Consider the following 26,611-nt stretch of genomic DNA (forward strand, 5'->3'; position numbering starts at 1 on the left):
TCTGCCACTGTCTCCTGCTCTGTCCACATTCCCACCGCTTGCAGTGGGAAGGTGGACAGCGCAGGAGACAGTGCCGGACACACATTGGGGGATCTGCTCACGTAACAGAACACCAGGAACACAGGAACAAGTGTGGAATGCGTGGACGGCAACTGTGAGCAGGAACTGGCGGTGTTGGAGGTCAGGGGAAATAATAGAGACAGAGTGGAGACAGAGGCCAAATCAGAGAATGTTTAAATCTGAAGTAGTTACAATTTGGAGGCAGCAGTAATTTACCCTCCACACAGCAGGGGATCAGCTGACGTTACCGAACCCCACTTTCACATGAACGAGTGTGTTTTTCTGTGTGCACAGCACTTCCGAACAACAACTGACGATGTTGGAGCCCAGGGATAGTCATTTTGTAGGCTGAGGCCTACTTGGAGGCAGTTTAAGATAAGATGTTGTTTGAATTTGGAGGCAGCAGGAGAGTTTGCCGTACACACAGCAGGGGAACAGCTGACGTTACCGAACCCCACTTACACATGAACAAGTGTGTTTTTCTGTGTGGACAGCACTTCCGAGCACTAACTGGCATTGTTGGAGCCCACTGACAATCATGGTGCAGGCCGAGGCCTACTTGGTGGCAGTTTTAGATTGTTTGTAGGCTACAACAGACTGTCAACGTGCTCCAATTAGGCATCTGTCTCCACTCTGTTTCCAGGATTTCACGTGACCACCAACACCGCCAGTTTATGCGTACAGCAGCCGTCTGCCCAATCCACACGTGTTCCTGTGTTACTGGGGTTCTGTAATGTCAGCAGATCCCCTGATGTGTGTCTGCCACTGTCTCCTGCTCTGTCCACATTCCCACCGCTTGCAGTGGGAAGGTGGACAGCGCAGGAGACAGTGCCGGACACACATTGGGGGATCTGCTCACATAACAGAACACCAGGAACACAGGAACAAGTGTGGAATGCGCGGACGACAACTGTGAGCAGGAACTGGCGCTGCTGTAGGTCAGGAGAAAAACTAGAGACAGAGTGGAAACAGAGGCCAAATCAGAGAATGTTTAAATCTTAAGTAGTTACAATTTGGAGGCAGCAGCACTTTGCCCTCCACACAGCAGGGGATCAGCTGACGTTACCGACCCCCACTTTCACATGAACAAGTGTTTTTTTCTGTGTGGACAACACTTCTGAGCAACAACTGGCGGTGTTGGAGCCCAGGGAAAATCAGGTAGTAGGCCGAGGCCTACTTGGTGGCAGTTTTCGATTGTTTCTAGACTACTACTAACTGTCAATGTACTCCAATTAGGCCTCTGTCTTCACTCTGTTTCGAGTATTTCCTCTGGCTTCCAACCACGCCAGTTGCTGCTCTGAAATGCCGTCTGCACAACCCACACTTGTTTCTGTGTTACTGGGGTTCTGTAACAGCAGCTTCTCCCTAGAGGTGAGTCAAGCAATGTCTCCTGCTCTGTCCACTTTTCCACTACAAGTAGTGGGAATGTAGACAAAGCAGGAGACATTGCTGGACTCACCTCTGGAGATGAGCAGATGTTACAGGACCCAGGTAACACAGGAACAAGTGTGGATTGTGCAGACGGCACTTGAGAGCAGAAACAGGCGGTGTTGTAGGCCGGAGGAAATACTCAAAACAGAGTGGAGACAGAGGGCAAATCAGAGAACATATTAAATCAGAGGTAGTAAGAAGTTGTAGGCAGCAGGAGAGTTTGCCATACACATAGCAGGGGATCAGCTGACGTTACCAAACCCCACTTACACATGAGCGAGTGTTTTGTCTGTGCGGACAGCACTTCTGAGCAACAACTGGCGGTGTCGGAGCCCAGGGAAAATCAGGTAGTAGGCCGAGGCCTACTTGGAGCCAGGTGTAAATCTGAGGTTGTTTGACTGTGGAGGGAGCAGGACACTTTGCCATACACACAGCAGGGGATCAGCTGACGTTACCGAACCCCACTTACACATGAGCGAGTGTTTTGTCTGTGCGGACAGCACTTCTGAGCACCAACTGGCGGTGTCGGAGCCCAGGAAAAATCAGGTAGTAGGCCGAGGCCTACTTGGAGCCAGGTGTAAATCTGAGATTGTTTGACTGTGGAGGGAGCAGGACACTTTGCCATACACACAGCAGGGGATCAGCTGACGTTACCGAACCCCACTTACACATGAGCGAGTGTTTTGTCTGTGCGGACAGCACTTCTGAGCAACAACTGGCGGTGTCGGAGCCCAGGGAAAATCAGGTAGTAGGCCGAGGCCTACTTGGTGGCAGTTTTCGATTGTTTCTAGACTACTACTAACTGTCAACGTACTCCAATTAGGCCTCTGTCTTCACTCTGTTTCGAGTATTTCCTCTGGCTTCCAACCACGCCAGTTGCTGCTCTGAAATGCCGTCTGCACAACCCACACTTGTTCCTGTGTTACTGGGGTTCTGTAACAGCAGCTTCTCCCTAGAGGTGAGTCAGGCAATGTCTCCTGCTCTGTCCACTTTTCCACTACAAGTAGTGGGAATGTAGACAAAGCAGGAGACATTGCTGGACTCACCTCTGGAGATGAGCAGATGTTACAGGACCCAGGTAACACAGGAACAAGTGTGGATTGTGTAGACGGCACTTGAGAGCAGAAACAGGCGGTGTTGTAGGCCGGAGGAAATACTCAAAACAGAGTGGAGACAGGGCAAATCAGAGAACATATTAAATCAGAGGTAGTCAGAAGTTGTAGGCAGCAGGAGAGTTTGCCATACACACAGCAGGGGATCAGCTGACGTTACCGAACCCCACTTACACATGAGCGAGTGTTTTGTCTGTGCGGACAGCACTTCTGAGCAACAACTGGCGGTGTCGGAGCCCAGGGAAAATCAGGTAGTAGGCCGAGGCCTACTTGGAGCCAGGTGTAAATCTGAGGTTGTTTGACTGTGGAGGGAGCAGGACACTTTGCCATACACACAGCAGGGGATCAGCTGACGTTACCGAACCCCACTTACACATGAGCGAGTGTTTTGTCTGTGTGGACAGCACTTCTGAGCAACAACGGGCGTTGCTGTAGCCCAGGAAATAAAGTTCAGGTCATAGAAACATGAACACAACAGGAGACCTGGATCCTGTTGCCAGCCAATTATCTATTCTGGAAGAGGACTGGCAAATTCAGGTGAGATCCAGGCCTTGTTCATTTTCAGAAAAGTAAGCCGGCCAACATTATCGGCGGATAGTCGCGTGCGATGGTCTGTTACCACACCACCTGCAGCACTAAAGACACGTTCCGATAATACAATAGCAGCAGGGCAAGCCAGCACCTCCAATGCATACTGGCTAAGCTCTGGCCGTGTATCCAGCTTAGAGACCCAATACTTGAACGGGGAAGAGCCGTCTGGGAGTACACTAACAGGGCAAGACAAGTAGTCTGTCACCATCTGACGGAAACGTTGCCTCCTGCTGACTGGAGCCGTCTGTGATGGTGTAGCCGTTTGTGGCGGTCCCACAAAACTTTTCCACATTTGGGCCATACTGGCCTTGCCTTGTCCTGCGGCACTGCCTCTGCTACCTCTTTGTGCAGAGCTGCCTCTACCCACATGGCTGCTTTGAAAAGCACTACCAGCAACACTTGCGGGGGGAATGGAGAACATGATGGCCTGCACAACTGTTTCTTGGTACTCCCGCATTTTTCGCTCCCGGTTCAACTGTGGTATGAGGCTTTGTAAGTTGTCCCGGTAGCGAAGATCTCGGAGGGTGTACACCCAATAATCAGCTGTGTGGAGAATGTTGGCGATGCGGCGGTCTTTTAACAAGCAGCATGCAGCATGCAGCATGAAATCAACCATGTGCTGCAGACTGCCAACTGGACCGGAAACGCTGTCCACAGCTTGAGGCAGCATCTCAGCCTGCTCCGCATCACCCCACCCTCGCTGTACACACTGATTACTAGAGCCTTGTGTACCTCCCTCCTCTGGAGAGATGTGTTCCTCCTCCTCCATTGACTCCTCGTCATCCTCCTCACTAAGTGTCCTCTGCCTGGGCCTTTGTGTGGAAGCACGTTGCGCTGACTTGCCAGAAGCAGATGGCATTTCTGACTCCTCATCCTCGACCTCTTCAAAAACCTCCTCACTTAGTGCTTGTAAGGTTTTTTGAAGCAGACAGATAAGGGGGACAGTCATGCTGACTAGTGCATCATCTGCACTGGCCATCCGCATGGAGTCATCGAAGGCACGCAAAACTTGGCAGATGTCCCTCATAGTGGCCCACTCAGTGGTGGTGAAGTGTGTCCGGTGCACAGTGCGACTTGTTTGCGCCTGATGCAGCTGGTACTCCATTACTGCTGCCTGCAGCTCACACAACCGCTCCAACATATGTAACGTTGAATTCCACCTTGTGGGGAAGTCACATATGATGCGATGTTCTGGCAGGCGGAATCGGCGCTGCAGAGATGCAATGAGCGATCTTGCCATGCTGGAACGCCGCAAGTGAGCACACTCTAGGCGAACCTTGTGCAGCAGTGCATCAAGATCCGGATAGTCCCTCAGAAAGCTGTGCACGACCAAATTGAGCACATGTGCCAGACATGGTATGTGAGTGAGGTTGCCTAGGCACAGAGCTGCCACTAGATTTCGGCCATTGTCACTCACTACCAAACCTGGCTGGAGATTCGCTGGCACAAACCACACATCGCTCTCCTGCTTGATGGCATTCCAGAGCTCCTGTGCTGTGTGGCTCCGATTCCCCAAAGAAATTAATTTAAGGACGGCCTGTTGACGTTTGGCCACACCTGTGCTCATATCTGGCCTAACAGGCTCATGCAGTGCTGATTCCGAGGAACTAGAGTAGGAGGCCACGCATCGGTGGTCAGGTGGACCTTGCTACTGACGGCGTTTAGTAGCGCATTTTTAATTTTTACCTCCACATGCTTTTGCAGGGCAGGGACGGCTTGCCTGCTGAAATAAAAGCGGTTGGGCACATTGTATTGTGGAACTGCCAATGACATCAAGTTCCGGAAGGTGTCAGTCTCCACCAGCCTGAATGACAGCATCTCAAGGGCCAGTAGTTTGGCAATGCCGGCATTCAGAGCCAGTGCTCGGGGATGGTTTGCCGAGTATGGCCGCTTTTTCTCCCATGCCTGTGCTACCGATTGCTGATGAGTGGCCTGGGAGTGTGCTGATGACTGAGAATGTGGTTCAGTGGGTGGAATTTCACTGGGTCTCTGGACAACAGTAGCAGTGGTTCTTCCATGGCATTCCAGTGAGGAAGCCGAACCAGCTGTGTGTGAGCTGGAGAAAGAGGCCTCAACACGAGCTGAAGAGGTGGTAGGTGCTGCTGAAGGTTGGCCTACATCTTCAGTGTGTCTGTGTAACTCCACCTCGTGCTTGGTACGCACATGTTTCCACATATTTGTGGTATTGAGGTTGCTCACATTTTTCCCTCGTTTAACTTCCTGATGACACAGCTTGCATTTGACAAAGCAAATGTCATCTGCAACTGTGTCAAAAAAAAGACCACGCACTGCAAGTCCTGGGAGCGCCCGTTTTCTGTTTTGGAAGAGGATTGCTCCTCACAGGTGCCAAAGTGGAGGCTACAGTCAACCAAGTCTGCCCCCGCCCTCTCCCTCCTCTTTTGGCCGTTCGGGGAATCTCTTCCTCAGAGCTGCTCCCACCACCTTCCTGTGGCTGACGCCATGATGGGTCAAGGACCTCATCATCTCCACTCCCCTCTTCAAGCACCGGCTGGTCCTGGGTTGTCTCGCCAGCACCGTACGCACCAGAAATTGGCAACTGAGTCTCATCATCATCAGATGAGCACTGAGGTGTGCTGACAATAGGCACTGGCCCACCCGCCTCTTCAGATTCAGAGGAACAAAGCAGTTGCGCATCACTGCATACTCCCTCTTCTTCACGCACTAGAATGCTGCTTGGCTGGCCACCGCTTTCCAAGCCCACAGATTCTGAGAACAGAAGTAAAGATTGAGATGGCTCCTGTCCAGGGCTCTCAGACTGCCTGGGCAATTTGGCAGGTGGTGAAGAGACAGATGTTTGCTCTTCAGTGCTCTGGCCCTGGGAGGATGCGGAAGTCATTGAAGTGGATGCGTTAGCTGCCATCCATCCGACAACGGCTTCAATTTGTTCGCCATGCAGCAGTGGGGTACGGCGAGGTCCTACAAAGCTGTGCATGAAGGACTGTTGCCTCGTAAAAGTGGGGGATGCCGGGTCACTGGTGGCCGCAGCAGACACCGAATCCCCACGTCCTCTCCCTGCTGAATCCCCCCGTCCTCTCCCTGCTGAAACTCCACGGCCACGACCACGTGCCTTACTCCCTGCCTTCTTCATCTTGGTAGACTGATAAAGATAGGCAGAAAAGTAAAAAAGGGGTGGCTTAGTGTTCTTATTCCTGAACACCTGCTAACCAGTATAAGAAACACTAGTTTGGCTAAGAGTGTGTGTACTACACTTTAATATGAACTAATGTGGCCTACACAACTGTAAAGTGGAGTGTTTGGTGAACTTTATTTCCTTTTTTTTTTCTTTGGGGAAAAAGAAAAGGATGTGACCAAAGTTTGAAAGCTATAGTATCACCAACTTTTTGGAGCGATTACAATGCAGGAAGCTAACCTACAATGCAATTGATGAGGCTCAAAAAAATAGGGTGATACTAGTCTGGCTGGCCCTGTAGGGCACAAGCCAGCAAAAAGGCTCCTCTATCTAATCCTATATAGTGTTTGCAACCAACCAATGACAATGGATGCGGATGGAAGCACACTAATATAGGAGCAAAAATCTGGATAAATTTGCTGCAAAAAAAGGACTATGTATGAGGCAGTGACGCACGCTGAGCGGACTACAACCAGCGGTGGCTGTAGAACACACTGCAACGTGAGCTGCACTCACACACAGAGAGACCTATCAGACAGCCAAAAACAGTGCAGAGAAATGGGCTATAGCACTGAAAGGCTACTGAAAGGCTCCGCTGTCCACTCCTTTAGTGTTTGCAACCAACGTATATGGATACGTATGGAAGCACACTATACAGGAGAAAGAAAAAGCAGCAATAAAAGAAAAATGTGTATGAGGCAGAGACACACGCTGGGCGGCCTACAAGCAGACGTGCCTGCAGGACACACTACACAGCGTGGGTCTGCACTCACACAGCCCTTGCAGACAGCTATTAAAACAGCGCTGCTGGGCTACAAAAATGCTGCAGTGGTGGATTATGTAGCCTGGGTAGAGCAATAGATATGTTTGATGATCGCTATTTCTAACTGTCCCTCACAGTCTTCAACAGCAGCCTGTCCCTAACTGAATTCACAGCAGAGTGAACCCGAAATGGTGGCTGCTGCGGTTTTTATAGTGCATCATGACATCATTTCAGCAGCCAATCACAGCCATGCCAGTAGTTAACATGCCTACATGCCTAACAGGATGTGCCCACACTTCTGAGGATCCCCATTGGATGAATCAAATCGAGCGGGCTCCTAGCATTATGGGAACTTCCGATTCCGGTATTCAATATGAAAAAAGTATCGGAACTAAGTATCGGAATTCCGATACAGCTAATATCGGCCGATACTCGATACTTGCGGTATCGGAATGCTCAACACTACTCTCAAGTTTTCAAACTGTCTGCCATGGGGCGTAAACTGTATGGAAACACCTTCCAGTTCCCATCCCCTAGACCGCTGCCGCAAACATCTGGTCCACCTATGCCATTTGTCTGTGTAGGGGATGAAGCCTTCCAGCTGTCAGAACACCTTTTGAAACCGTACGGTAGCAGAGGATTGTCAAGAACAAAACGCATTTTTAATTACCGCCTCACAAGAGCAAGAAGAATGGTTGAATGTACCTTTGGTATTCTGACAGCCAAATGGCGGGTCCTATTGACTGCGATCAACCTCAAGACAGAAACTGTGGACGAGGTGATCAAAGCTTGAGTGGTACTCCACAATTTTGTTATCTGCAAGGAACCCATTTCCATTGAGGACACCTCTGAAGAAACCACCTTGCAAGATAACCAGAACATTACCACTAGAAGTTCTGTGACGGTTTCAGTAATGAGGGACAATTTTGCACTATACTTTATGTCACCTCAAGGCAGAGTACACTGGCAGGATGACAGAGTGTGAAAGATTTGTGCCCTTAACCAAACTTGTGTACCTTCTGTACCAACAGTTTATACCTTTGCCAACCAAAGTTGGCTATCTTGTCATGGTCTTACTATTTTTACCTTTAGGCCACAGGTGTGTACCTGGTTGTGTTTTATGCAAAGTATTTCACCTTTTAACAAAAGTTGTGTACATTGTTAGGAAATCACCAACAATAAGCACAACTTTTTAGGTGAAATACTTTGCTTCAAACACAACCAGGAACACAACTGTGGCAAAAAGCTAAAATTTGTTTACCTTTTACCCACAGTTATATACCTGGTTTTGAATACCTTTTTACCTTTTAAATACCCTGTATTTAACCTTTCTTTTTAACATATTTCGCCGCAGAAAGAAATGACAGACAACCAGTGTCAACAATAATTTAACTTTTATTTAAAAAAAATTTTTTTAGTAAACTGTTTTTAAATTTAAATAAACTTTTTTAATAAAGCTTTGAAACCATAAAACTGGTTATTTTTATTAAAATACACACATATTATAAATTTGTGTAGTGTGGGGTGGAAATACTGCTGGAGGGGCTGCGGGACACTTCGACACTGGGAGTGTGGAGAGAGGACTGGGATCGTGGTGAGGAAGGAACAGTTAGAGGTGAAGGTGTGGAAAAAGCTAGAGAATGGGTGGACATGTGGGAGGCAGAAGAGGTGGTGGGTGGTGGAGTGGAGGGTTGGGCAGGGACTGTAGGAGCAGATGATGTTGATGGAAAGTTGTATGGGGAAGGAGTTTGGTACGGGGAAGGAGTTTGGTACGGGGCAGGTTGCTGGAAGTGGGGAGATGTCTGGTAATGGGGAGGTTGCTGGTACTGGGGAGGTTGCTGGTACTGGGGAGGTGGCTGGTATGTAATAGGAGGGGGAGGATGGAAAGTGGCTGGAGGGGGTGCAGGTCGAGGAACTACTGGGGTGGGAGGAGGAGGTTGGGAGGTAACGTGCTGGAGAGCACCGCGGCACGAATGCATTACATGCATCTGCTGGCTAGGAGAGAGCGTTTCCATGCGCTCCACAACAGACCTGAAAAAGGTGTGGTTTGGCGAAGATCTTGCTTCTGAATGCATGGTTTGCAGAAGTGTCTTCACCTCCAGAATGCTGGAGTTGATCTGCTGAAAGCCTGTGGAGATTTGCTCTTACAACACTTTTAGACAGTTCTGCAAAGATGCATTCAGATGCAAGAACTCTGGCGCATAAGTCTTTTCCTGACCCCTCTGCCGCTGCCGCCCAGTACTCGCAGGTGTACTAGAGGTGGCAGGGGTAGAAGGGTGGGGTAAAGGGAAAGCGATCTCCTCACCAGCAGCTTCATGTAATGTTGTCGGCCACGATGCTCCTGCGCTGGTGGATGGGACAGATGGGTGTAATGTGTGGGAAGGTGCAGATGTACCGGGGCGGTCGAAGTGTCCCTCGGTGCCGGTCTCCTCAGGGATCGCCTCAGAAGGGTCCAATCGTGCAGGCTCCCGAGTGCTGCTCACTGTGCTGTGGAATAAAGAGAAAAAAAAACAATTAAAATAGTGACATGGCATGGCCCTGGCTGAAAAAATATTTTTACATCTAAACATTTTTTTTTTACATGTGGTGCGTAATATTTACCTTCTGGTGACCATTGTATCCCGGAGGAATGACAGGGCTCGTGCGTACTTGTACTTGCTCCTTTTTCCTCCAGATCCACTCGGGGCCCGCATCTCTTTATTGAACTCCTTCTTGAAACGATCCCTCACAGACCGCCACCGCTTCACAATTCTCTCCCCTGAAACGAGAAAGGACAAAGTGGTTAGTATACAACATCAGTGTTTCCCAAACTCCAGTCCTCATGGTCCCCAGGGGTCATGTTTTCAGGATTTCCATAGTAAATAGAAATCTTGAACACATGATCCGTGGGGACCACGAGGACTGGAGTTCGGGAAACACTGGTTTACATCAAGCAACCGGTACTGTATATACTTACGCTCTTTAATCTGGGCCCGAGCATCGAGGTCCTCCCAGCGGTCCACAAGGAGCGAACAGATTTCCTCCCAGAGCTGTCGGGTAACTATCAGGTCAGCATGGCGGCGGTCAGCCATATTCCATAGCGGCTCCCTTTCTCTGACGAGATCGATGAGGTGGTCCACATTTATTCCTCCATCCTCACCGTTAGAGTTGGGAGCACGCTGTGAAGGCTGTTAAAGTAAAAGAGAAAAATAGCAAAATTAGGCACCACACTTTAAGATATGAAATAAAAAGTGTACCAAAATTTAACTTAAATATTATACTTACATGCTGGTGACCACCGCGTTGCTGTCACCGATGACCCTGGGAGACACTGCGAGGACCTCTTGGCCGAGCACCAGATTGGGAAGACTAGAGAAAAAAAGAAAAAATTTATGTGTTTGGATGTTGGCATATTTGTTTGCTGTGTGATGTCTGCGGTTCATTGTTTTCTATGTGTTGTGTGTAGTGTGATGTTGTGTTTCTGCGTTTGATGAAAAAATCTTACCAATTGTAAGCCCACTCCAGGTGTCTGTCCACCCCTTCCTTCTTCTTCTGGGAGCTCCTCTTCAGCTTGTGATTCCTGTTTTGAAATAAAAGGCAATGAATAGACATATATTACAGAGATGATGGATTTTGGAAATAAAAACTTACCATCAAACGCTGACGATGCGAGGGAGGGCTCCCAGAAGAAGATGTGGTGTCCTCTTGCTGGCCAGACTCCATGGCTGTGGGTGGTGCTGCTGCTGCTGCTGCCAGTGCTGCTGCTGCTGCTGCATCTCTTGGGCGGCTGTTGAATAAAGAGAAACAAAGGGCCAATGAATATCTTGATATTCCATGGCCCTAGTTTTGAGGAATGGGGGATTTGATAATTACCGTCTCTCATCTGCTGGTGGACTCCCCTCCCGTTGTTCAGCATGTTCCCTTTGCTGCTCCATTTGGGATGGTGGTGGTGCTGATGGTGCTGCAGTGGTCTCCTGCCTTCTCCTGCGCCGGGTTCCTGTCTTGGGTGGCATGTTGGGTGTGGCTGAGGGTCCCACTGTCATGCTTTTATATATGTGTGCTGTGGGCAGAGCTACTGAGCATGCTCAGACCCAAAAAACCGGATCCGGCGCATTGCGGCGCTAATAGACTTTCATTGTGTGAAAAAGCCGGAAGCGCCGGATCCGGTGGGTCCGGCTTTTTTGCCGGAGACAAATAATGTTACACTTGCTTTTTTTTCCAGACGCCGGATTGCGACACATTGCTGGATCCGGCGAAAACCGGACGAAACGCATGGCCATCCGGCGCGATCCGGCGCAAATGCAAATTGTCAAAAGAGCCGGATCGCGCCTGACGGCGAAAACCTGATGTGTGAAAGAGGCCTTAGTCTCTCTCCTCTAAAGCATAAGCTTTTATGATGAGCAGCGCTATCTTTTTCTCCATCTCTGTAATGTAGAGTGTAAGCTCTTACGCTCAGAAGGGTTCTTTATTTATTTCTGAGTAATTATCAGTTTTGGAAATTGTTACAGGAAGCTACCAAATAACTCTTTGATTCCTTTTCTGACCGAGCTATTTGGTATTTTGGAGAAAGCTTATGAAAAGGAATTATTCTCCAAAAAATGGAAGCATTAATATCGACCAATCCTCAAATGTCGACATTGTATCTAATCCCCAAGCTACATAAAAATTAACCAAATCCACCCGGATTTCTTTTTCCCTTAATAATAAAGACCTTAATTAAAAAAAATGTGCTTTGTGTTTACTTGTGTTATCTTTGTCTAATATTTAAATTAGTTTGGTGATCTGAAACATTTAAGTGTGACAAATATGCAAAAGAATAGGAAATCAGGATAGGGGCAAACAGTGTTTCACACAACTGAACCTTCAAATTCAGGGAACTGCGATGGGCGCAACTTGCATCCCATAATATGCAAATCTCTTTTTAGGAGTATGGGAACATAAAATTTTCTTCACATACCCCGACAAAGAAGTAAACTCTGTCCAAAATTGAATTAGATTTATTGACAATATATTTTTCATTTGAGAAGGGTCGATTGATGAGTTGAAGAACTTTATGTCTAGATTAAATGAAAATGTGATCAATGTTAAAGTGACATATAAATATGGAAGGTGTGTTTAATTTTTTGGACATCAACATTGATGTTAATAACGAAGGATTTATTGTTACTGATGTCTTCCGCAAACCTGCTGCCAATTATTTTCTCTATGCAGAATCGTCTTATCCACTGTCTACAATTAAGGTAATTCCCCTAAGGTTCCCACTCAGCTTTAAAGCACCCCAAGGTCAGGCATGAAAGAATATATCTCTCTAAATGTTCTCACCACTCTTCACCATCCGGGTGTCCTACATCCTCACACTACCTACTCCAGTCTTAGCGTTCACAAGTAGTGCTCATTTCTTCCACTACAAAGACCATAGTAATCAATTAGACTAACATAACAAATTCAGTGCATATCAATTTTAAGTAAAATTTTATTACATTTGCAGGCTCCCACGATTTAAAAAATGTTGCAAATCGATTTGTGGGATTGCCAAAAAAAAGCCTCTAATCATTTTGCACGTTGAAAAATATTGCATTAGTCATAGATGGCTGACATGACCTAAGGTATGGCCATGTGTGCTTCCAGATAATTCCTTGCAGCTGTCATATCACGTAGAGAGACAATCAACAAAGAATATAAAAACCTGTATAAAAGCCCCAATGTCATAGTGTTTTTAGAGTGATTTTAAGATTTTGAGAGGACTTCAGAGCTCACATGTCAGCAATAGATACAAGAAAAGAAAGTAATAAATTTTGGCAAATACCCCAGAAAGCACTATGTTCAGATGAGAGAAGTTGTCTGCAAATAATACAGATATATAATTGATAGGGGAGAAAGGTAGGAAAGTTGCTATCAGCAGCAATGGTAAACTCAATGTGATTAAACAGTTATATGGTGTAGCTGGAATTTGTCCTGGTGCATTTGATTTACAAATACATATTTTTTCTTCATTCTTAACCCCTTCACTACCAAGGGTGGTTTGTACGTTAACTTCCGGGCCAATTTTTACAATTTTGACCACTGTCCCTTTATGAGGTAATAACTCTGAAACGCTTCCATGGATCCCGGATTTCTTGTGACATATTGTACTTCATGTTAGTGATAAAATTTCATTCAAATAACTTGCGTTTATTTGTGAAAAAACGGAAATTTGGCGAAAATTTTTAAAATTTTGCAATTTTCCAACTTTGAATTTTTATGTTCTTAAATCACAGAGATACGGCACACAAAAAACTTAATAAGTAACATTTCCCACATGTTTACTTTACATCAGCACAATTTTGGAACCAAAATTTTTTTTTGTTAGGAAGTTATAAGGGTTAAAAGTTGACCAGCGATTTCTCATTTTTGCAACACCATTTTATTTTTACAGACCACATCACATTTGAAGCCACTTTGAGGGGTCTATATGATAGAAAATACCCAAAAGTGACACCATTCTAAAAACTGCACCCCTTAAGGTGCTCAAAACCACATTCAAGAAGTTTATTAACCCTTCAGGTGCGTCACAAAATTTTTTTTGAATATTTAAAAAAAATGAACATTTAACTTTTTTTCACAAAAAAAATACTTCAGGTTCAATTTCTTTTATTTTACCAAGGGTAACAGGAGAAATTGGACTGCAAAAGTTATTGTGCAGGTTGTCCTGAGTACGCTGTTACCTGATATGTGGGGGGAACCACTGTTTCGGCGCATGGCAGAGCTCAGAAGGAAAGGAGCGCCGTTTGACTTTTTCAATGCAAAATTGGCTGGAATTCAGATCGGACGCCATGTCACGTTTGGAGAGCCCCTGATGTACCTAAACAGTGACGCCATTTTGGAAACTAGACCCCCCAAGGAACTTATCTAGATGTGTGGTGAGAACTTTGAACCCACAAGAGCTTCACAGAAGTTTATAACGTACAGTGGTACAATTAAAAAAATCATATTTTTTCCACAAAAATGATCTTTTAACCCCCAATTTTTATTTTCCCAAGGGTAACAGGACCCTAAAAGTTATTGTACAATTTGTCCTGAGTACGCTGATAACCCATATGTGGGTGTAAACGACTATTTGGGCGCATGGCAGAGCTCAGAACGGAAGCAGCGCCATTTGACGTTTTTGGCTGGAATTGAGATCGGACACCATGTCGCGTTTGGAAAGCTCCTGATGTACCAAAACAGTGAAAACCCCCCACAAATGACACCGTTTTGGAAACTAGACTCCCCAAGGAACTTATCTAGATGTGTGGTGAGCACTTTGAACCCCCCAGTGCTTCACAGAAGTTTATTATGCCCGGGCATGAAAATAAAAAAATCATATTTTTTCCACAAACATGATCTTTTAGTCACCAATTTTTTTATTTTCCCAAGGGTACCAGGAGAAATTGGACCCCAAAAGTTGTTGTCCAATTTGTCCTGAGTATGCTGATACCCCATATGTGGGAGAAAACTACTGTATGGGCACACGTCAGGGCTCGTAAGGGAAGTAGTGACGTTTTAGAATGCAGACTTTGATGGAATGGTCTGCGGGTGTCATGTTGCTTTTGGAGAGCCCCTGATGTACCTAAACAGTGGAAACCCCCCATATGTGACCCCATTTTGGAAACTAGACCCCCTAAGGAACTTATCTAGATGTGTGGTGAGCACTTTGAACCCCCCAGTGCTTCACAGAAGTTTATAACGACCGGGTGTGAAAATACAAAAATAGTATTTTTTCAACAAACATGATCTTTTAGTCCCTATTTTTTTCATTTTCCCAAGGGTAACAGGAGAAATTGGACCCCAAAAGTAAAGTTGTTGTCCAATTTGTCCTGAGTACACTGACACCCCATATGTGGGAGAATCATAGAATCATAGAATCATAGAATCGTAGAGTTGGAAGGGACCTCCTGGGCCATCTGGTCCAACCCCCTGCTCAAAGCAGGATTCGCTAAATCATCCCAGTCAGATGTCTGTCTAGCCTCTGTTTGAAGACTTCCATTGAAGGAGAACTCACCACTTCTCGTGGCAGCCTGTTCCACTCATTGATCACTCTAACTGTCAAAAAGTTTTTTCTAATATCTAATCTGTGTCTCCTCCCATTCAGTTTCATCCCATTGCTTCTAGTCTTTCCTTGTGCAAATGAGAATAAAGTTGATCCTTCTACAATGTGACAGCCCTTTAGATATTTGTAGACAGCAATTAAGTCTCCTCTCAGTCTTCTCTTTTGCAAACTAAACATTCCCAAATCCTGCAACCTTTCCTCATAAGACAGGGTTTGCAGACCGGTCGCTCTTTTCTGAACTTGCTCCAGTTTGTTGATGTCTTTTTTAAAATGTGGTGCCCAAAACTGGACACAATATTCCAGATGAGGTCTGACCAAAGAGGAGTAGAGGGAAATAATGACTTCACGTGATCTAGACTGTATGCTTCTGTTAATACATCCTAGAACTGCATTTGCCTTTTTTGCTGCTGCATCACACTGTTGACTCATATTCAGTCTGTGATCTATTAGTATACCCAAGTCTTTTTCACATGTGCTGTCACTTAGCCCTATTCCTCCCATTCTATATATGCTTTTTTCATTTTTATTGCCCAGATGTAGTACTTTGCATTTCTCCCTGTTAAAAACCATTCTGTTAGTTACTGCCCACTTCTCCAGTTTATTTAAATCTTTTTGAATCCTCTCTCTCTCTTCTCTAGTATTAGCTATCCCTCCTAGCTTTGTGTCATCAGCAAATTTAATCAGTTTACCCTCAATTCCTTCATCTAAATCGTTGATAAAGATGTTGAACAATACAGGGCCCAGGACAGAGCCCTGTGGTACCCCACTTGAGACATTCTTCCAACTGGATGTGCAGCCATTTACGACCACTCTTTGGGTCCGATCACTAAGCCAGCTATGAATCCACCTAACAGTTGCCTTGTCCATTCCATACTTAGTCATTTTTTCAATAAGGATTGTATGAGAGACTTTGTCAAATGCTTTGCTGAAGTCAAGATATACTATATCTACAGCATTTCCTTGATCCACCCAATCAGTGATACCGTCATAGAAGGAAATTAAGTTAGTCTGACATGACTTATTAGTTACAAACCCATGCTGACTCTGTTTGATCACTTCATTCTTATCCAGGTATTGACTTACATGTTGTTTAATAATTTGTTCAAAGATCTTTCCTGGTATAGAAGTCAGACTCACCGGCCTATAGTTGCCTGGGTCCACCTTCTTCCCCTTTTTGAAGATAGGAACAACATTTGCTCTTCTCCAGTCTTCTGGCACTTCTCCTGTTCTCCAAGAATTTTCAAAGATTATGGAGAGTGGTTCAGAAATTTCTTCTGCTATCTCCTTCAGTACTCTGGGGTGTAATTCATCTGGACCTGGAGACTTGAATTCATTTAGGTTAGCTAAGTGTTTCCTCACTATCTTTCTGTTTATAGATATCCTGGATTCTTCTATTCCCTTAATAGGACAGTGAAAAACAGTTGGTGTTACATTTCCTTTCTGAGAGAAAACAGATGCAAAATAGGAATTTAAAAGTTCAGCCTTCTCAACATCCTGTCTTACCATTTCATCATTTTCATCCTGTAAAAATCCTATAGCATCTTTGACTTTTCTTTTACTTTTGACATATCCCCAAAATCCTTTATTATTGCTTTTGACATCTCTTGCAAGCCTCAATTCATTTTCAGCTTTAGCTAATCTGATTTGTGCCCTGCAGATTCTGCAGACAGCATTATATTCTTCTTTAGATATGCCTCCCTCTTTCCATTTTATAAACATTTTTTTCTTCCTTTTTAGCATGTGCTTAAGTTCTGTGTTCACCCATCCTGGTTTCCTTAAATGCTTCCTATTCTTCCCTCTTTTCGGAATTGTTAACAACTGTGCTTTGAGAATTTCATTTTTCAAGATTTCCCATCCTTCCTGGACATTTTTGTCTTTAAGGATATCCAGCCATTGGATCCCTCCAATTATCTTTCTGAATCCCTTAAAATCTGCCTTTCTGAAATCTAACCTTGACGTCTGAGTCTGCACAGGTCTTCCGCCTCTAGTTATCCAAAATTCTAAAATAGCATGGTCGCTACCTCCTAGGGTTCCAGCCACTTTTACCTCCTCAACCATTTCCTCCCTGTTTATAAGGATTAGATCCAAGGTAGCAGTTCCCCTTGTTTTCTCCCCTACCTTTTGGAAGATAAAGTTGTCAGCAAGAGAGGATAAGAATTTCCTTGACCTGTTAGTTTTGCCTGAGAGAGATTCCCAACAAATGTCTGGATAGTTGAAATCTCCCATGACAACTATGTCATATTTTTTGGAGAACTTGGCCATTTGATGCATAAAGAGTTCATCAATATCTTCAGCTTGCACAGGCGGCCTGTAGTAAATGCCTACAATGGTGTCCTTTCCATTGTTCTGTCCTTGTATTCTTACCCAAACAGTTTCCACAGAACTCCCAGTCTCTGAAGCTTCAATCTCTGTGCAGATATATGCATTTCTAACATACAATGCAACACCCCCTCCTCGTTTATCAAGTCTGTTTCTTGCAAATAAGTTGTATCCTTCTAGTCTTGTATTCCAATCATGTGTATCGTCCCACCAAGTTTCAGTGATTCCAATGACATCATATTTCTTTTCCTGTGTTAGTAGTTCCAATTCTCCTTGTTTGTTGCCCATGCTTTGTGCATTAGTATAGAAACATTTTAGTTTGTGATTGGTTTCTCTTTCTCCAATATTGTTATTAATTAGATTCTTTCGTCTTTGTTCTTCCTTTCCACTTCTATTAGCAGAGTTCTCAATAGCATTTGTCAGGTGTATGGCTTTTTCTGGTCTTTTGCTTCCCTTCCCATGTTGTTCTAGTTTAAAGCTCTCCTTACAAGTGTAGCAAGGCGGCTTCCAAATACATGCTTTCCAGTCTTCGTAAGGTGCACCCCATCTCTAGCAAGTAGTCCATCGTATAAGTAGTTCACTCCGTGATCCAGAAATCCAAATCGTTGCTGACGGCACCATCGACGTAGCCAGTTGTTCACCTGCAGAATCTTATTCCACCTCCTTGTTCCATGGCCATCCACTGGGAGGATGGAAGAGAAGACCACCTGCGCTCCCAGTTCTTTCACTTTCTTGCCTAAGTCTTCAAAGTCTCTGCAGATGGTTTCCAGGTCGTTTCTTGAGAAAACTACTGTATGGGCACACGTCGGGGCTTGGAAGGGAAGTAGTGACGTTTTGGAATGCAGACTTTGATGGAATGGTCTGCGGGTGTCATGTTGCCTTTGGAGAGCCCCTAATGTACCTAAACAGTGGAAACCCCCTCACAAATGACCCCATTTTGGAAACTAGACCCCCCAAGGAACTTATCTAGATGTGTGGTAAGCACTTTGCACCCCCAAGGACTTCACAGAAGTTTATAATGCCCGGGCATGAAAATAAAAAAAATTGTATTTTTTCCACAAGCATGATCATTTAGTCCCCAATTTTTTTATTTTTGCAAGGGTAACAGGAGAAATTGGACCCCAAAAGTTGTTGTCCAATTTGTCCTGAGTATGCTAATACCCCATATGTGGGAGAAAACTACTGTATTGGCACACGTCGGGGCTTGGAAGGGAAGTAGTGACGTTTAGGAATGCAGACTTTGATGGAATGGTCTGCGGGTGTCATGTTGCCTTTGGAGAGCCCCTAATGTACCTAAACAGTGGAAACCCCCCACAAATGACCCCATTTTGGAAACTAGACCCCCTAAGGAACTTATCTAGATGTGTGGTGAGCACTTTGAACCCCCAAGTGCTTCACAGAAGTTTATAACGCCCGGGCGTGAAAATAAAAAAAACATTTTTTTCCACATAAATGATATTTTTGCCCCCAATTTTTTATTTTCCTAAGGGTAACAGGAGAAATTGGACCCCAAAAGTTGTTTTGCAATTTGTCCTGAGTAGGCTGATACCCCATATGTGGGGGTAAACCACTGTTTGGGCGCATGGCAGAGCTTGGAAGGGAAGGAGCACCATTTGACTTTTTCAGCCCAGAATTGGCTGGAATTGAGATCAGACGCCATGTTGCATTTGGAGAGCATCTGATGTGCCCAAACAGTGGAAACCCCCCAATTATAACTCCAACTCTAACCCCAACACACCCCTAACCCTAATCTCAGCCCTAACCCTAGCCCTAACCCTAGCCCTAATGGGAAAATGGAAATAAATACATTTTCTTTTAATTTTATTATTTTTCCCTAACTAAGGGGGTGATAACGGGGGAGTTGATTTACTATTTATGGCGGTTTTTATATTTGGCAGCTGTCACACGCTAAAAGACACTTTTTATTGTAAAAATAGTTTTTGCATCACCGCATTTTGAGTGCTATAATTTTTTCATATTTTGACCCACCGAGTTATCTGAGGTCTTATTTTTTGCGGGACGAGTTGACGTTTTTATTGATACCATTTTCGGGCACGTGACATCTTTTGAGCGCTTTTTATTCCGATTTTTGGGACGCAGAGTGAACAAAAACCAGCGTTTCATGAATTTCTTTTGGGGGTGCGTTTACACCATTCCGCGTGCGGTAAAATTGCTAAAGCGGTTTTATTCTTTGGGTCGGTACGGTTACAGCGATACCTCATTTAAGTCTTTTTTTATGTTTTGGCGCTTTTATGTAATGAAAACAATTTTATATAAAAAATAATTATTTTTGCATCGCTTTATTCTGTGAGCTATAACTTTTTTATTTTTTTGCTGATGATGCTGTATGGTGGCTCGTTTTTTGCGGGACAAGATGATGTTTTCAGTGGTACCATGTATATTTATATGCGTCTTTTTGATCGCGCGTTATTGCACTTTTTGTTTGGCGGTATGATACTAAATCATTTTTTTTGCTTCGTTTTTTATTTTTATTTTTTAAGGGGTTCGCGAAAGGGGTTAACTAATGTGACAGTTTTATAGGGTGGGTCGTTACGGACATGGCAATACCAAATATGTGTACTTTTATTGTTTTTTTTTTATTATTTCCAAAAAATGAATTTATTTAGCGATTTTTTTTTTTTTAATTATTTTTACACTTTTTTTTTAACTTTATTACATTGTCCCAGGGGGGACATCGCTGTCTTGTGACAGATCGCTGATCTGTCACATCACAGATCACTGTGACAGATCAGCGATCTGTCACAGGCATAGATGCAGACTTCCTCATGCCTGCGCTCTGCAGGCACTGAGGAAGCCAGCTCCCTGCAGGCCCCCGAAGGTCCCCGTCACCATATTGGATCCAGGGACCTGCAGGGAAAGAGACCCTGCACATTGCGCTGCTGTGGGGGGCTCAGGGAAGCACGGAGGGAGCCCCCTCCCTGCCAATGCTTCCCTTTAACCTCCGGTACACCGCGATCGTGTTTGATCGCGGTGTGCAAGGGGTTAACGTGTCGGGGGCTGTCCGTGACCACCCCTGACACATTGTGCCCGGTGTCAGCTGTGATAATCAGCTGACACCCGGCCGCGATCAGCGCCGCTCACCACGTGGGCGCCGTTGATCACGCTAGACGTAATATTCCGTCCATGGGACTTAGGGCCCAGGTTACATGGATGGAATATTACGTCCAATGTAGGAAAGGGGTAATGTAATAAAAAGCAGAAGCAAGAGAGCACAATTGCTTTAACAGAAAAAAAGAATATCAAATAGGTGTTAGATGATATGTTTTTATGCAACAAGTGATTTTACTGAGTTTTTGCATTAGTTGGACAATTGGCTTTGTGAAGTAGAGAATAATTGTTTTAACACCTCCCTGACATCTGACATACTATGCCATCCAGGTGACCCGGGCCCGTATGACCCTGGACGGGATAGTACGTAGTCGCAATCAGCTGCGTTCCTTGGGGGAGCGCTCAGAACAATGTGATGTGCTCGAATAAATCGATACAAAATAATTATTTTTTACATAAAATTGTTTTTATTGTATAAAAGTGCCAAAACATAAAAAATGGTATAAATGAGGTATCACTGTTATCGTACTGACCCGAAGAATAAAACCGCTTTATCAATTTTACCACACATGGAATAATTAATGAATTGCTGTTTTTTGTTCATTCTGTGTCACAAAAATCGGAATAAAAAGCAATCAAAAAATGTCATGTGCCCGAAAATGGTACCAATAAAAACGTCAACTTGTCCCGCAAAAAATAAGACCTCACATGACTCTGTGGGCCAAAATATGGAAAAATAATAGCTCTCAAAATGTGGTGATGCAAAAACTATTTTTTGCAATAAAAGCATCGTTTAGTGTGTGACAGCTGCCAAACATAAAAACCCACTATAAAAATTAAGTCAAACCCCCCTTTATCACCCCTTTAGTTATGAAAAAATAATAAAATTTAAGAAAATGTATTTATTTCCATTTTCCCCATTAGGTTTAGGGCTACGGTTGGGGTTAGGGTTGCGATTAGGGTTAGGGGTGTGTTGGGGTTAGGGTTGGAGTTAGAATTGGGGGGTTTCCACTGTTCAAGCACATCAGGGGCTCTCCAAACGTGACATGGCGTATGATCTAAATTCCAGCCAATTCTGTTTTGGAAAAGTCAAACGATGCTCCTTCCCTTCCAAGCTATGCGATGCGCCCAAACAGTGTCTTACCCTCACATATGGGGTATCAGCCTACTTAGGACAAATTGCACAACACCCAACACCCAACAGGTTTGGGGTCCATTTTCTAATGTTACCCTTGGGAAAATAAAAAATTGGGGACTAAAAGAACATTTTTGTTGAAAAAAATATGATTTTTTTATTTTCACGCCCGGGCGTTATAAACTTCTGTGAAGCACTTGGGGGTTCAAAGTGCTCACCAAACATCTAGATAAGTTCCTTGGGGGGTCTAGTTTCTAAAATGGGGTCACTTGTGGAGGGTTTCCACTGTTTAGGCACATCAGGGGCTTTCCAATCGTGACATGACACCCATTCCATCAAAGTCTGCGTTCCAAAATGTCACTACTTCCCTTCTGAGCCTTGACATGTGCCCATACAGCAGTTTTCTCCCACATATAGGGTATCAGCGTACTCAGGACATATTGGACAACAACTTTTGGGGTCCAATTTCTCCTGTTACCCTTGGGAAAATAAAAAATTGGGGACTAAAAGATCATGTTTGTGGAAAAAATATGATTTTTTTATTTTCATGCCCAGGCGTTATAAACTTCTGTGAAGCACTTGGGGGTTCAAAGTGCTCACCACACATCTAGATAAGTTCTTTGGGGGTCTAGTTTCCAAAATGGGATCACTTGTGGGGGGTTTTCACTGTTCAGGCACATCAGGGGCTCTCCAAACACAACATGGCGTCCAATCTCAATTCCAGACAATTTTCTGTTGAAAAAGTCAAACGGCGCTCCTTCCCTTCCGAGCTCTGCCATGTGCCCAAACAGTGGTTTACCCCCACATATGGGGTACCGGCATACTCAGGACAAATTGTACAATAACTTTTTCAATCCTGTTTCCCTTGGGAAAATAAAAATTGGCAGTGGAAAGATCACTTTTGTGGAAAAAATATGATTTTTTTAATTTTACGGCCGTAAGTTATAAACTTCTGTGAAGACCTTGGGGGTTCAAAGTTCTCACCACACATCTAGATATGTTCCTTGGGGTTCTAGTTTCCAAAATGGTGTCATTTGTGGGAGGTTTTCACTGTTTAGGCACATCAGGGGCTCTCCAAAAGCGACATGGCGTCCAGTCTCAATTCCGGCCAATTTTGCATTGAAAAAGTCATGCGCCGAAACAGTGGTTCCCCCCCACATATGGGGTATCAGTGTACTCAGGACAAATTGCACAATAACATTTGTGGTCCAATTTCTCCTGTTACCCTTGGGAAAATAAAAGAAATTGGACCTGAAGTAATTTTTTGTGAATAAAAGTTAAATGTTCATTTTTTTAAACATTCAAAAAATTCCTGTGAAGCACCTGAAGGGTTAATAAACTTCTTGAATGTGGATTTGAGCACCTTGAGGGGTGCAGTTTTTAGAATGGTGTCACGTTTGGGTATTTTCTTTCTTATAGACCCCTCAAAATGACTTCAAATGTGATGTGGTCCCTAAAAAAAATGGTGTTGTAAAAATGAGAAATCGCTGGTCAACTTTTAACTCTTATAACTTCCTAACAAAAAAAACATTTGATTCCAAAATTGTGGGAAATGTTACTTATTAAGTATTTTGTGTGTCATATATCTCTGTAATTGAAGGGCATGAAAATTCAAAGTTGGGAAATTGCTAAATTTTCCAAATTTTAACCAAATTTCAGGTTTAAACGGTTTAAACACACGTTATATCAATGAAATTTTACCACTAACATGAATTACAATATGTCACGAGAAAACAATGTCAGAATCACCGGGATCGATGGAAGTGTTCCAGAGTTATTACCTCATAAAGGGACAGTGGTCAGAATTGTAAAAATTGGCACGGTCAATAACGTGCAAACCACCCTTGAGGGTAAAGAGGTTAAAACATGCAAAATGTAAAAATAAATCCAGTCATTTAACAGAAACTGTCTACCTCACAAAGTTTGCATGTCACAAAATATTTTGTTGGGTCATCTGTTTTACTAATCAAATTTTTAACCAATACACGCCACACCAATCCAGTGCCCTGTTGAAGGTGCTATTTTTTTGATCGTGTACATAGCATTTCTTACTTTGTCATTTTTAGAACGAGAGTTGAGCTTTATTGAAAAAAAAGTTTTTTTCTTAAATTGCAGACATTAAACTGTGCATCACTGCTTTCCATATCTGTCTTACTTGTCCAATTTGCCAATTTAACATGTAACTTTTAATAGAAAATGTAAAACAAATGAACTCATAGGTTAATGTTTTGCGATTAAATATCAATACACCATTTTTAATGGATATTAATAAAAATGATTATTTTTTAAAATTTAATGCAGTTACTAGTAGGGAGTCAATAAATTTTTTAGACCTCAATATTTTATACACAATGGAACTATTCAAACCAGATTGTACCATAAACTGACCGACTCTAATAACTATATATCTATGAATAGCTGCCACTTAGGACCCCGTCACACATAGCGACTCACCAGTGATCCCGACAACGATATCAACTTGTCAGGATCGCTGGTGTGTCGCTACATGATCGCTGGTGAGCTGTCAAACAGGCAGCTTCACCAGCGATCAGCACCAGCGACGCCGAGCGGGTGCGTCGCTTTGTACGTTAGTTACCAGCGCTAATGCAGGGAGCTGGTAACTAAGGTACACATTGGGTTTCTAAGCACCGCGTGCTGCTTAGAAACCCTGCGTTTACCTTAGTTACCAACGCGCTGATCGCTGGTCTCCCGCCTGTCACACGCAGCGAGCTGGCCAGCGGGAGCACAGCGATTAAAAAAATGTCCTGGCCATTTCAGGACGATCAGCGATAACCGGCAGGGGGGCCGGTCGCTGGTCAGTGTCACACACAGCGTTCTCGCTGGTGAGATCGCTGTTGCATCACAAAACTTGTGACTCAGCAGCTAGCGAGATCGCTATGTGTGATGGGGGCTTTACCCACTTGGCGCATCAATGTTCCTAAAATCCAGTTTATACAAGCACACAGAAACTGCTCACGAAAGCAAGATTTCCTAGTTGAAACTAATTCATTAATGGATAAATTCAAGGGTAAAGGCTATTAAGAAAGATTTCTCTTAGACGAAAGACAAAAAATATTCGTTCTCCCTAGAGACATCTTAATTCAAGGTAAACTTAGCCATGATATACAACAGGATACTAATGATGACTTCCCAATTATAAGCCAGTACAGTGCAAACACTTACATTTTGAGAAAAATTGTGAAAAACACTAGGGTATTTTCAATGAAGATAAGATAATAGGAGAATTGCTACCAATGAATCCAAAATTCATATACAGAAAGGCAAAAGATATTGCAACTTAATAGTACCATCAGTACCTATGTCCAATTCAAGAAAAATATCCCAACTTCGTCACCTCGGACATAAATCCGGTTATTACCCATGCCGTAGATGCAGAATCTGTAAAACGCTGAATGTAGAAAAACAGCTAACTATATCTAACAGAAATGAAACATTTAATATTCGTGATTTCATTACCTGCAACACATCAGGGGTCATCTATTCCATAAGATGCCCCTGTAAGAAATTATATATAGGGTGTACAAAATGTCCACTGAGGGTCCTGGTTAATGAACATCTCAGAAATGTTAAAAATAAATTTTTAGGGCATCCTTTGTCCAAGCATTATTGCAAACATCATGGGGGATCTTCTCTTGGTGCAATAATTACAGGTCTCCAAATTGTGTGGAGAAGTTGGAGGAAGGGGGTCTATCTTAAAAAGATGTCCCGCATGGACAGTCTCGCACCAAAGGGGTTAAATTGCGAGGTTGAGCTATTTACATTTAATTAAGAGTAGTGCTGAAAGGTATTTAAGGTGACCAATTCCTCACTTGGATCATCCCTGATTAAGGAAACCGTGATTTTTCCGAAACTAGTCGGAGAGGAATTGGTCCACCGTGATCCCTGTAATCCATCACATGATTGGTGATGTCACAAAGGTACTGCGGTCTCCCTGCCCGCCGCAGCCATTCATCGTGCACAGTACACGCTAGCGCATTGTTGGAACAGGGGAGACGTGGAATGCCTGTCACCGTCTGGGACAGCGCTCTGGAAGACTCGTGGCACATACCCACGCTTCATTTGCAAAGCACCTTTTTACTCCACATCAAGATTTATAGCGATCATAACTTACTGACTTCAAGGTGTCCAGATGATCAACCTTAAAAACCTACCTAAGGTAATAATCACCTACTGGAAATCTTTTATTTTATCTTTATAATCTTTTAAACCATATTACAGGATTAAGAAAATATCTCCTCCACTGTGTATGAACTAAAACTCAGTCTGTGGACTTGACCTGTCTTAATGAGCACCAATATGTTTTTTAAACTGTTTTTGAAATTTTTGCAATCATATTACGGGGATTGTTAAACTTGTGGAAGCTTGATCGGCCAAACTAGATATCAAAATAGAATTATAGAAAAAAAAAGATCCAAAAGGAGCTCAAAACCAATGGATGGATAAATAGGGAGAACGCGTAGGATTCTCACCCTCCAACACCTGACCACAAGTACGGGAGTGACGTCACTACCATGAACTAGAAGCTCTCAATACTGCTCAGGTCAATCGGCAGTGGTTCCCCACCGCTTACTACCGGCCGGATCAGCGTTTGCCACACCCAATCACTGCCCAAAAATAGCCCTTCCAAGTATTTTGAACTTTAATATATGGCACTTGTCACCTCAACACATATGAGCAGCGTGAAGCTCCAGTAACATCCATCGTGTGTCTCTCCTTGTGTCTGGTGGCTTGTGCACACACGCCAACACACTAGACACAGTCACACTCACCTATACCTTGTGCACCTACACCGTGTGCACTGATGGTTACTCCATTACTCAATCCAAGCTAACGGCTTAGTCTCTCCATGGCACTGACCGAGATCATTTTATCCAGCTGTCCTGGTATTTGACCGCGATCACCACATCCAGCT

At 44.0% G+C, this 26,611-nt stretch overlaps 1 long non-coding RNA gene across 1 annotated transcript in view; it reads left to right on the plus strand.

Moving 5' to 3' along the window:
• LOC141089416 (uncharacterized) overlaps nucleotides 1-26,611 on the plus strand; it is a 184,010-nt gene that overhangs the window by 129,519 nt on the left and 27,880 nt on the right. The window lies entirely within an intron of this gene.

Source organism: Dendrobates tinctorius, unplaced genomic scaffold (assembly GCF_039654945.1).
Source record: "Dendrobates tinctorius isolate UK_male_01 unplaced genomic scaffold, ASM3965494v1 ptg000008l, whole genome shotgun sequence".
In the NCBI taxonomy this organism is placed as follows: domain Eukaryota; kingdom Metazoa; phylum Chordata; class Amphibia; order Anura; family Dendrobatidae; genus Dendrobates; species Dendrobates tinctorius.